The sequence below is a fragment of the Leucoraja erinacea genome, chromosome 35 (assembly GCF_028641065.1).
Source record: "Leucoraja erinacea ecotype New England chromosome 35, Leri_hhj_1, whole genome shotgun sequence".
In the NCBI taxonomy this organism is placed as follows: Eukaryota; Metazoa; Chordata; class Chondrichthyes; order Rajiformes; family Rajidae; genus Leucoraja; species Leucoraja erinaceus.
Genome location: NC_073411.1, coordinates 1,241,247 through 1,252,464, shown reverse-complemented (window position 1 = coordinate 1,252,464; position 11,218 = coordinate 1,241,247).

The window sequence follows — 11,218 nt, the reverse complement described above, 5'->3', positions numbered from 1 at the left end:
AGGTACAGCCCGAATATAAAGTAGTTCTTTTAGGACAGGAGATGAGAAGGAAGTCTGTAGTCAGACGGCTCGATTGTAATCAGTACAGTCTTTTACTCTGACTGGTTAACACGCTATTCGAATAAAGGGTAGACTCACAAAAAAGTGGGCAGATGGCCTACATTCACCCCTAGGCTACTGAAAACGAGGAAGGAGTTAGAACAAACTGTTTTGCAGACTGGCTGTGTGTCCACCATCAGTTCTGGCCCCCGTTGTGCGGTTTACTAAATGGGAAAAAAAACTGTACAGTCTGAAATGAAAAACCGAAAACTAAAGACACACACCCGTTGCAGGACATTGACGAAATCTACCCGCAGGTCCTATCAACACATGCGATACTGAACTGGGGAGAGGGCTGGTGTCCTGCCATGCTTCCTGCAGCCACATTGAAAGGGCTGGAGGCATTCAACCCTAGCACAAAAATACCTGCCCCTAATGAAATAGAAATTCTGAATCAATGCTATAAGATTGTTCTGTAAGACAAAATGGTTGGCCAGGTAGACTGAAAACAAAAGGACCATAAGATGGCTGCTGACCAGCCTTGCTGGAACAGGCTGTTAGGAGGGAATACACAATGTCTTGCAGGTTACTGCGTAGTCATGAATAAAGGATCACAGGCCCAAGTCTGACAAGATGAGGAATACACAACCCCCCCCCCTTGCCAGGAAGACTAAGGGATGTACTGGTCTGAGTTTATGTGTGGTTCCTCTATCATCCCCCTTATATGTACATACTTGGTTTCTGGGTATTCTTCGTACGTGTCGGTTCTTTGATCGGGGGAATGTGGAGGTGCTACACGGGGCATTAACATATAAAGGCCTTGCAAATAAGGGCAGGCAGCTTGACGTCTTTGCCAGGTTGTAACCTGTGTGAAGAACTTCCTGCTCAATAAATGTACGGTTGTAAAGCAACCGCGTTGCCTGGTCGTTAGTGTCGAAAACAAACCGATGTAGAGAAAAAACGTCCGTTCGGCCCATCAAACCTACTCCGTCATTCAACCATGGCAGATCTATCTCTCCCTCCTAATCCCATTCTCCTGCCTTCTCTCTGAGCTTCTTTCAGATGAAACTTTGTCCCCTGGATATCTCAGTTTAGTGATGTGTTTTAAAACATACTATCCCCCTCCCGAAGGGCCTGGCTCCACGCTGTATGATCCCATCTATGACCGTCTTGTGTCAGGTGTGACAAGTGTGTAGGTGTCAAGGGGTCCCAGGGGGAGAAGGCAGGTTGAGAGGGAGAGATAGATCAGCCATGGCGGAGTACCTATTCTTAAACTGTGGCCTCTGGTTCTGGACTCCCCCAACATCGGGAACATGTTTCTTGCCTCTAGCGTGTGCAATCCCTTAACAATCTTATATGTCCCAATGAGATACCCACTCATCCTTCTAAACTCCAGAGTGTACAAGCCCAGCCGCTCCATTCTCTCAGCACATGACAGTCCCGTCATCCCGGGAATTAACCTTGTAAACCTACGCTGCACTCCCTCAATAGCAAGAATGTCCTTCCTCAAATTAGGGGACCAAAACTGCACACAATACTCCAGGTGTGGTCTCACTAGGGCCCTGTACAACTGCAGAAGGACCTGTTTGCTCCTATATTCGATTCCTCTTGTTATAAAGGCCAACATGCCATTCGCTTTCTTCACTGAGTAAACCACACACAGGCCAGAACTGATGGTGACTCACAGCCAGTCTGCAAAACATGGTGTGTTACTAACTCCTTCCTCATTTCAGTAGCCATAGGGGTAAATGTAGGCCATTCGGCCCATTGAGTCTACCCTACTATTCAGAATTGCATGTTAACCAGTCAGAGTAAAGACTGTACATGATTACAATCGAGCCGTCTGACTAAAGACATTTCTTCTCATCTCCTTCCTAAAAGAACATCCTTTAATTTCGAGGCTGTGACCTCAAGTCCTCGACTCTCCTCATAGACAATCTGCCGAGACACAAAAAGCTGGAGTAACTCAGCATCTCTGGAGAGAAGGAATGGGTGATAAGAAGGGTCTCGACCCGAAACGTCAACTGTTCCTTCTCTCCAGACATGCTGCCTGTCCCGCTGAGTTACTCCAGCACTTTGTGTCTATTTTCTGTTTAAACCAGCATCTGCAGTTCCTTCCTACGTATTTAATCTGTCAGCGGAGGCTAATTCTGGGTGTCAAGGGGGAAGTGGATCATTTGGGGCTGGCAGGGCCGGCATTAGGAGGTGCGGGGCCCAATTGGAAATCATTTTGGTGAGCCCCAGGATCCCAGCCAATTTATAGAAATATAAATAAAGTCTATTATAGACTTTATATCTCTGTGGTAGAATGGAAAGTAATCAAAATGTGTACTTAAAAAGTGCCAGCGAGTTAATGGACCAAACAGATCTAAGCTAGATTTTAATATAAAATTGCATACATGTAAGCCTACAAGTAAGAAAGGGAGAGGGCCGGCAGCGGGAACGGATGTCGGGGTCCGGGTGGACGGGTGTGAGTTGGGGCCGAGGTTTGTAAACGTAGCTCCAACCCCCCGGTCTGGCCCTCCCTGTATTGTTCACCGCGTCTCCCCAGGGAGAGTGAGGGATGGAGCCGGGGCTGTGTCGTGAAGCACGGCGACTGGAGGGGTGGGAGCTCTGCCCCGGGACCGTGAGGGAACGACCCACCTCCCCCTTCTCTCCATTCCCCCTCCACCCCTCTACTCTCCCTCCGGCCCTCTCTCCCCCCCCCCCCCCCCCACCCGAGCCGAGAGTAGATTACTCTGGCGCGAGGCCCTCTTACTCGCGGGGCCCAATTGGGAGCAATCTGTCCAATCGGCTTAAAGCCGCCCCTGGCTGCTGAATGACTAATTTATACTGTTACACCACTACACGGTGATCATGCCAGCACCTTGACACATCCCCTAATTCTGATCAACATCTGTCCTGACTGCATTTCATGGGACTTGACACCGGATAATGTACAATATATGAAACACATCTGGTCATTTGGCCATTCCCTCAAGCATTAGCCCATCATAGAGCAAGGAATAGTAAGCACAGGGAAAGGCCCTTCGGCCCACGATGTCTGTGGCAACCATGATACCATTCTAACCTGCACGTGATCCACAACCCTCAGTTCCCTGCTTGTTCGTGTGTCGATCTGAATGTGTATGAAACACTGCTATCGCACCCCTTCTGCGGTGCCACCACCAGTCACATCTTCTCCCCACCACTCTCCGTGACCCCTTGGTTCACTCATCGCTCCCTACGAATCTTTCCCTTCCCTCCACGTAGACTTTCCCCAACACCTGTCCTGACACCCCCTCTGTCACATCCATCCAGTGACCTAAACACCCCTTGCAGATCCACCTGCACCTCCTCCACTTCTCCATTGCAACCGGCCCCCTGTGTGGCCTCTACATTGTTGAGACCAAACACAGACGAGGTGACCACTATGCCGAGCACTTGCACGCTGTCTGCTGTGGCCGTCTGGATCTCTTGCTGCCACTTGGCAGCTCGTGCCCCATCCCTCCCACACACGCACAAGCACAACGCACACGCAACACACACACACACACACACACACACACACACACACACACACACACACACCACACGTGCACGCACACGCACACGCACACGCACACGCACACCTCTTTATCCTACCTATTCTCCTCCACGTCCAGTCTAGGTGAGGAATTCTGACCCAAATTGCGGATTGGTCACTTCCCACCACAGAGGCTGCCTGATCCACTGAGATCCTCCAGGGCTGTTCTTTGTCTTTGACATTCCAGCATCGCAGTCTCTGTGCCTCCACCTTATTGCCATGTAAACCTCCTTTACAAGATACAAGATACATTTAATTGTCATTATGGACCCCTTGAGGGCCCAACACGAAATGCCGTCATCTCTGCAGCCTCTGACATTAACCATACACATAGACCCAAGACACCAACATAATTTACATAAACACCAGTCCTCACATCGCACAATGGAAGGCCAAATACACAGATATCTCTCCACTGCACTCTCCCCCCCCCCCCCCATGTCAGAGTCAGCATAGCCCCTGGCTGGCCGAGGCGATTGTCCCGCGGCCATTAAAGCCACGCCGGGTGATGCAAGGTCGCACACCGGGTCTTGGTGTTAGAGCCCCCCGTGCGCTCGCAGAGTCCCGCGGTCATTCCAAGCCGCGCTGGGCACACTGATGTACCCATGTTCCTTACATTACCGGTTACATTATGTTATTATATATTATATGTTACATTACCGCCCTGGGTAAAAGACTCTGACTGTCTATCCTATCTATGTCTCATACATTTTATACGCTGCTCTCAGCCTCTGATATTCCATAGAAAACTATCCAAGTCTGTCCAACCTCTCCTTATCCCCAATACTCCCTCATCTAGACACAACCCAAGGTAGACAGAAATACTGGAGAAACTCAGTGGGTGACGCAGCATCTATGGAGCACAGGAATCAGAGACGCTTTGGGCCGAGACCCTTCTTCAGACTGATGTGAGGATGGGGGGGGGGGGGGGGGGGGGGGGGGGGGGAGAAGAAAGGAAGAGGCGGAGACAGTAGGTTGTGGGAGAGCTGGGGAGGGGATGGGGAGGAGGGAGAAAGCAGCAACTACCTGACATTGGAGAAGTCAATGTTCATATCACTAGGGTGTAAACTGCCCAAGTGAAATATGAGGAGCTGCTCCTCCAATTTGCGGTGGGACTCACTGGCCACAGGAGGAGGCCCAGGACAGAAAGGTCGGATTCGGAATGGGAGGAGGAGTTGAAGTGCTGAGCCACCGGGGGATCAGGTTGGTTAATGTGAACCGAGCGGAGGTGTTGGGCGAAGCGATCGCCAAGCCTGTGCTTGGTCTCACCAACGTAGAACCGTTGACACCTAGAGCAGCGGATGCAATAAATGAGGTTGGAAGAGGTGCAGGTGAACCTCATCTGGAAAGACTGCTTGGGTCCCTGGATGGAGTCGAGAGGGGAGGTAAAGCAAAAAGGTAAAGGGGAAGGTAAAGGAGGGACTCCTCTGCAAAACCCACACATCCTTCCTGTAATGGGGCAGCCCCTGTCCCACTTAGGAAACCTGAATGGAAACCTCATCGACTTTGCGTCCCACCCAAGGTTTCCGTGCGGTTCCCGGAGGTTGCAGGTGGTTGCCAGTGGTTGCAGGTAGTGGAAGCAGGTATGGAGACTGACAAAAACCTCCGGGAACCGCACGGAGACGTTGGATGGGGCGCAAAGTCTCCAGAGGATTCCGTTCAGGTTTCCTAAGCGGGACAGTGGCATTACCGTGCCAGAGACCCTGGTTCGATCCCGACCACGGGTGTTGTCTGTACGGGGTTTGTATGTCCTCCCCGTTTCTCCTGTTTTAGTTAATTTTTGGTTTTATTTTATTATGTTGTGTATGGGTGGGGGGGAGAAACGTGTTTTTGGTCCCTTCCTTCGAGGGGGGGGGGGGGGGGGGGATGCGACTTCTCTTGTCGTATCCCCCGTGTCCGTCTCCGTCTGCGCCGAGGCCTAATGGCGGAGCTGTCGGCCTCAAGTCAAGTCAAGTCAAGTTTATTCGTCACATACACATACAAGATGTGCAGTGAAATGAAAAGTGGCCAATGCTTGCGCACTTTGTGCAAAAAGACAAACAAACAAACAACCAAACAAACTATAAACACAATCATAAACACACACATATTCTTTTACATAATAAATATTGGAAGGAAAAGGTTCAGTAAAGTTAGTTCCTGGTGAGATAGGTGTTTACAGTCCGAATGGCCTCTGGGAAGAAACTCCTTCTCAACCTCTCCGTTCTCACAGCATGGCAACGGAGGCGTTTGCCTGACCGTAGCAGCTGGAACAGTCCATTGCAGGGGTGGAAGGGGTCTCCCATGATATTGTTGGCTCTGGAGTTGCACGTCCTGATGTATAGTTCCTGCAGTGGGGGCGAGTGAAGTTCCCATAGTGCGTTCGGCCGAACGCACTACTCTCTGCAGAGCCTTCTTGTCCTGGGCAGAGCAATTCCCAAACCAGATGGTAATATTCCCGGACAAAATGCTTTCCACCGCCGCTGCGTAGAAGCACTGGAGGATCCTCGGAGACACTCTGAACCACCTGAGGTGGTAAATGCGCTGCCTTGCCTTACTCGCGACTGCTGAGACGTGTGATGTCCATGTCATATCCTCGGAGATGTGGACTCCCAGATATTTAAAACAGCTCACCCTATCCACAGGATCCCCATTTATCCTCAATGGAGTGTACATCCTCGGATGATGTGCCCTCCTAAAGTCCATGATCAGCTCATTTGTTTTTTTGATGTTCAAAAGGAGGCTGTTATCCTGGCACCAGAGTGCTAGATCAGCCATCTCCTCCCGGTAGGCCTTCTCGTCGTTGTCTGAGATCAGGCCCACCACCACAGTGTCATCAGCAAACTTAATTATTGAGTTTGAGCTGAACCTAGCCACACAGTCATGTGTGTACAGGGAGTACAATAGAGGGCTGATGACGCAACCCTGGGGCGATCCTGTGCTCAGTGTGAGGGACTTTGATGTATTCCCTCCCATCTTGACTACCTGGGGCCTGGCGGTGAGAAAGTCCAGGACCCAGGCACACAGGGAGGTGTTGAGCCCCAATTCCAGTAGCTTCCCGGCCAGTCTGGTGGGGACTATCGTGTTGAAGGCTGAACTGTAGTCTATGAACAGCATCCTCACGTAGCCCCCCTTCTGGCTGTCAAGGTGAGAGAGAGCGGTGTGCAAAACCTGGGAGACCGCATCGTCCGTGGATCTGTTCGGACGGTATGCGAACTGCAACGGGTCCATGTCCCGAGGGAGGAAGGCGCAGATGTGTTTCTTCACCAGCCTCTCAAAGCATTTCATGACTACCGAGGTAAGGGCCACCGGACGGTAGTCATTCAGACAGGCTGCGGAGGCATTTTTTGGTACCGGTACAATGATGGATTTTTTGAAGCAGGCAGGGACCACGGACTTGTCCAGGGAGAGGTTGAATAATGTAGTGAGCACTGGAGCTAGCTGCGTAGCACAGGACTTGAGTACTCGCCCCGAGATGCCATCGGGGCCTGCAGCTTTCCTCGTGTTCACCCGTGTCAGAGCCCTCCTCACATCGTGCTCGGACAGCGAGAATGTGTGCATATTCCTCCCTTCAGCTTCGGTAGCCAGCCCGCTGGCGGTATTGTCGATAGTTGGCAGACCTGGGGTGGTGTTGCCCATCTCGAAACAAGCGTAAAAGGAGTTCAGGTCATCAGCTAGGGAGGTGCCGGCACTTGCGGATGAGGGAGGGGTGCTCCGGTAGTTGGTTACAGTCCGTAGCCCCTGCCACAGGCGTCTGGTGTCCTGCTGCTCCATCTGTGACTCCATCTTGTCCCTGTACCTCCTCTTTGCGTCCTTCACCGCCCTTCGCAGTCGGTAGGACTCTACCTTGTAGACGTCCATGTTTCCTGATGCCAGGCCCGAGTTGTAGGCAGCGGAGCGAGCATTCAAGGCCACACGAGCGGACCTGTCTACCCAGGGTTTTTGGTTCGGAAAGGTGCTTACCCTTACCGTGGGGACGATGTTGTCGGTTATTGTTGCGATGAAGTCCGTGACTGCTTCCGCAAACTCACTGACGTCACTGGAGCTTGCTTCGAACATATTCCAGTCGACATCACTCAGTGCATCTTGCAGCATGGCCTCTGACTGGTCGGACCACCGCTTTACGTCCCTCGGTGCTGGGGCAGCGTTCCAGTGGCAACATCGGAGCTGTGGCGTTCCGGGGGCAGCGGCAGCGGCGACCTGACAGCGTTGGGAGCTCACAGGTCGCCTCGGAGCAGAGAGAGAACAAGGAGGGAAGAGACTTTAAGATTTTTGCCTCCATCACAGTGAGGAGGTACCTGGTGAACTCACTGTGGTGGATGTTAAATTTGTGTTGATTGTGTGTTTTTGTCATTTTTATTACATGTATGACTGCAAGGGACGAAATGTTGTTCAGACCGAAAGGTGTGAATGACAATAAAGGATACTTTACTTTACTTTGATGGCATGGGTTTTCTCCGGGTGCTCCAGTTTCCCCCCCACACCCCAAAGACGTACAGGTTTGTAGATTACTTGGCTTTGGCTGTAAATTGTCTAGTGCGAAGTGTAAGTGCTAGTGTACGGGGATTGCACGGACTTGCACGTGTTGGGCACGAACTCTGCCGGCCGAACAATATTGCGATGTATCTCTAAACTAAACTAAACCGCACAAAATACGAATTTGATGCAGCTGTTGTTTATGTTTTTTGCGTTTGTCTGAGGCTGCAATGCTGCCACAAGCAACATGTTCATTGTATCTGTCACCATACGTGTGTAGATGACAATACTATGTGTGCATTCTTAGCGAAGCAAGACTTGGGCAAACTCAATTCTCTCAATGACAACTTTCATGGGGCTGGGGAGTGTACAACTGACCTTGGCATGGGAATAGTCACAGGTAGGATACCAGGGGGTGTGGCTATTCTATGGAACAAGAAGCTTGACTCATCAGTAAATGTGATTCGGCTTGATGTTGACTGGTGCATTGCCGTACACTTTACTCACAACGACAAGGAATTTGTTATCCTGAATGTATATACACCCTATGAATGCCATCAGAATGAGGATGAATATTTAAATAGACTTGCTTTCATCTATTCTTTCATTCAAAACAATAATTATTGTAGTGTATATGTCATTGGGGATATGAATGCAGATATCTCAGATAGGAACTCATTATTTGCCAATCATATGGCTCAGTTCTGTCAAGATAATAATTTAATATTGTCAAGCAAAGTGCTTTTACCTACAGATAGTTATACTTATATTAGTGAGGCCTGGCACACCACATCATATAACCATATAACCATATAACAATTACAGCATGGAAACAGGCCATCTCGGCCCTTCTAGTCCGTGCTGAACACTTATTCTCCCCTAGTCCCATCTACCTGCACTCAGACCATAACCCTCCATTCCTTTCCCGTCCATATGCCTATCCAATTTATTTTTAAATGATAAAATGGAACCTGCCTCCACCACTTCCACTGGAAGCTCATTCCACACAGCTACCACTCTCTCAGTAAAGATGTTCCCCCTCATGTTACCCCTAAACTTCTGTCCCTTAATTCTCAACCATGGTCAGTGGACCATGGCTGGACCACTGTATTAGTACAGCTGATGCACATGCCTCATTGGGGTGTATGAGCATTCTGTATGGGGCAGCAATGGCTGATCATATACCTGTTGCTATGACAATAAATGTTGAACACATACCTGTGGTATCCACAGATAGAAATAGCTTTAATACAGAAAAACTGGACTGGTCAACGCTTACAAAGGAAGACATCCTAGCCTATTATGCCCATACAGATAAATCCTTAAGCAATATTCATCTACCTAAAGATGCAATAATATGTAGCAATATTAATTGTAAAGATATGAAGCATAGGAGAGATATCTGCTCCATGTATAATGATATAGTAAGCGCCTTATATGTAGGCAGTAAGCTCTACTGCAAGCATAAAAATAAGACACATAACATCAGGCCTGGCTGGAATAAGTATGTAGCTGAGTATCATACTGAAGCCCGTGAAGCCACCAAATCATGGGCTATGGCAGGTAGACCCAGACAGGGGCCTGTGTTTGAGCACTAGAAGCTCACTAATGCAAGGTATAAGTATGCTGTTCGCTTCATCTGTAAAAATGAGCAAGCTATGAGGGCTGATTCCATGGCTAAGAAGCTGCTAAGTAACAATTGGAAAGAAGTGAGAGCTCTTAGCAGTTGCAAAACATCTCTACCATGTACAGTAGATGGAATCTCCGGAACAGCTAATATCACGGAGTTATGGCGACAACATTATAGCACTTTATTCAACTGTGTCCAAGGTGACTTGTATAGGGTGGACAATATCGAGAGTAATGACTCGATGGCAATTATGTCACATGAGGTGTATCATGCCATGAACAAGCTGTCCAACAACAAAGCAAGTGGCTTGGATCATATTTCTGCTGAACATCTTAAGTATGCGAGTATGAGGATAGCTCCTCTCCTTGCTATTTGTTTTACTGGCTTTATGATTCATGGCTTGTTACCAGACTCAATGTTGTCTGTTCTGTTAGTGCCGGTCATTAAGGACAAAGCTGGTAAAGTAGGCAGCCTAAATAATTACAGGCCCATAGCTTTAGCCAGCATATTGTCAAAAGTTTTAGAAAGAGTTCTGCTGGATAGAATAAATGAGTTTGTTAATAATAATAATAATAATAACTTTATTTATAAAGCGCTTTTAGACAACATCAGTTACCACAAAGTGCTGTACATGGGAAGTCAACAAAAAGTTATTACAAACTACTAAAACCATTAAGACGACAGGATTATAAAAACAGTAAAAATTAAAAGACATTAAAAGCACTAAAACAGGAACAATGTCTCAGCCAGTGTCGAAAGCCAGTGAATAAAAGTGAGTTTTTAGGGAGGATTTAAAGATGGACAGTGAAGGGGCCTGTCTGATCTGCAGCGGCAAGGTGTTCCAGAGTGCCGGGGCAGCAACAGAAAAGGCTCTATCCCCTCTGAGCTTCCGCTTAGACCTTGGTACCTCAAGGAGCAGCTGATCCGCTGACCTGAGGCACCTGGTAGGAGCATATAGGTGGAGCAGCTCAGAGAGGTAAGGCGGGGCGAGGCCATTCAATGATTTAAAAACAAATAAAATAATTTTAAAATGAACTCGAAAGTGCACTGGGAGCCAGTGAAGGGAGGCCAAAATTGGCGTAATGTGCTCCCTCTTTCGAGTTCCGGTTAAAAGGCGAGCGGCAGCATTTTGGACCAACTGGAGACGAGCCAACGAAGCTCGTGAGACTCCAGAGTAGAGTGCGTTACAGTAATCCAGCCGAGATGAAATAAAGGCATGGATTACTGTTTCAAAATGCTGCCGCTCGAGAATGGGCTTCACCTTTGCCAGCTTCCTTAGGTGAAAGAAGCTGGACTTAACCACTGCGCCTATTTGTTTATCTAATTTAAAATCACCGTCCATCATAAAACCCAGGTTTAAAACTGTTGGCTTTACGAACACTGCAAGTGGACCCAAGTCAACAGAGGGAGGTTCACGGCAGCCATTAGGGCCGAACAAAATCACTTCTGTCTTTTTTTCGTTAAGTCCACAGATAACCAGTTTGGTTTTAAAGCTAAACATGGCACTGACTTATGCATATATGCCCTAA